Consider the following 2,056-nt stretch of genomic DNA (forward strand, 5'->3'; position numbering starts at 1 on the left):
CCCTTGGTCTGTGCTCGAGAGAACAGCCCACTGAACTCAAAAACCCAGAACACAAAACAGAAATTTGTCTGGAGAACCAACCGCATTACCTTTGCTGATATTTAATTCGGCCAACTGTACCTTGCTGAATTAAATTGAGCTTGGTTCCTCAAGGAACTCATGTCAAAAATGAAATATTACAACATTTTTGCTTTGTTGTCTTTATATTTGTTGTTCCATGAATCCATTATCCATTGATCTGGACATTGGAAAACATATATACTGGAAACATTTAATTCCCTGGTTCCACAACATCCCAAAGGTGATTGGGGTTTGACAGTGTTTTAAATAATAATAAAAAAATTTATAAAAAGAAAATAAACCCTTATTTGAACCAGCAACTAATTACACTAACAACTATGCTGTCCTGAATATATTTCACCTTTTAGGAAACTCCAAGCTCAACTCCCTTACAATCTGTTCCTTGTGAGTTTTATAATATATTTAAGCCCCTGGAAACTAAGCAGTGGTTCTTTATGTTGAATGTATCAGCAACAATCCTGACAATAAACATGGTAAGCATAATGAAAAGTTTAATCAATGGGTGCATTGTTTGTTATATTGTCCTCTACTGCAGATAATTAGGTTCATAAATATTTCATTGGTGACACGAAGGCTGCGTCTGACAAACTGTCAGTGTTCATTTTGCTTGCTAGAGAGAAATGTTTCTCTTGTCCCCATGTGAAAAGCAAACTCCTCGTACCGCAGAAACTAATTAACATTGAACTGAATAATATTTTGCCTTATGTTTATAAAGCACCTGTTTTGTTTTAGGTGTCGTGCCTTATTGAAGACTTTATTGTTAAAGTGCAACCTTCTCCTCACAGAAGAGTTGGTTAAACACATCTGCGTGTTTGTTTTTCGTTTTATGGACATGGAAAGACAAGATGGAAAAGTAATTTTTTTGGACATATGGAATAAAATCTGCTACATTATCCCTCACACATCACATTCACTAAACGTCTGAGCCATTGTTGACACACCTTCTACCCTCGTCTTACGGAGAAATAGCCACGATCCATTTCTCCAGCTAGCGCTACATACATAAGCTAAATTACGTTTTTAGTTTGGTTTTCGATTCACACCTCCCAAACAAACGTTCTAGTCTAGTTTGATTAAAGCGGATCAAACAGAGCTGGTGTAAACGCACCCTTAATCGACATGCTGGATGCTTGAAATTAAAAGTGAAACTGCCAAAATGTCCTGTCTGAATAATTTGACTAACAACTGTCCAACTATACATACTTTTAGTATTTAAATTTCATTATTAGCTTATCAGTTGATCCTTTGATGTGAAAAAAATAAAAATTAAAAATTAAACGAGACGACATAAAAAAAAGTTATGTACCTGGACACTGTGAATTCCACACCATTAATCCCAGTATGCATGCCGTATTCAGATTGGAAGTGCATAAGAAGTGGCACATCTACATTACAAACATGACAGGACTTCATTTCACTTTCTCATGCTCAGATGCGGCCAACATTAATTTCTTAAATCATCATATGTGGCCAGATGGAAATAGTGACAGCAGCTTATATATTTCCTGCTTTGTTGTCTTTTCACATTAATTAATTTCTGGAAAATGTCTCAGATCTGGATGGGCCAATATAAGGAGATTAGAATGTCCTTTTACCCCCATAAATGAGACAGAAACTGCAAGAAAACAATGACAACTCTGGTTTTACAATGTGTGTAAAAAAACAAAACAAACTGAAGTCTCTGTTTAGTCTCTTTTGAGGCTGTAATTAGGCTTAACATACTGTTTTCTGTCTGGTTCTGTCCAATTTTGTTTTGTTTTGTTTTTTAAATAACATGTTAGAAAAAAGGAGCATACACAAAGAAGACACACAACCTACAAATATACAGAATAGAGTTACCAACTATTCTCGTTCATCATTTCCTTATAATTGGTCTAAGGCAATAATGTTTGACACGCATATTGCCCAACTTTATGATTCTGCATAAAGTTGGGCAATGTGTATTTTATTAATGGAATAATAACACAAGGGAAAG

The 2,056-nt window shown here is 35.1% G+C and overlaps 1 long non-coding RNA gene across 1 annotated transcript in view; it reads right to left on the reverse strand.

Moving 5' to 3' along the window:
• Nucleotides 1-1,771, reverse strand: part of LOC107837561 (uncharacterized) — a 2,059-nt gene extending 288 nt beyond the window's left edge. Inside the window, exon 1 of the long non-coding RNA XR_001663580.1 lies at nt 90-1,771. This is a non-coding gene — a long non-coding RNA (uncharacterized LOC107837561). The remainder of the gene's footprint in view (nt 1-89) is intronic.
• Between the last annotated feature and the right edge of the window lie 285 nt (nt 1,772-2,056).

The sequence above is a fragment of the Poecilia formosa genome, unplaced genomic scaffold (assembly GCF_000485575.1).
Source record: "Poecilia formosa unplaced genomic scaffold, Poecilia_formosa-5.1.2 Scaffold151, whole genome shotgun sequence".
NCBI lineage: Eukaryota > Metazoa > Chordata > Actinopteri > Cyprinodontiformes > Poeciliidae > Poecilia > Poecilia formosa.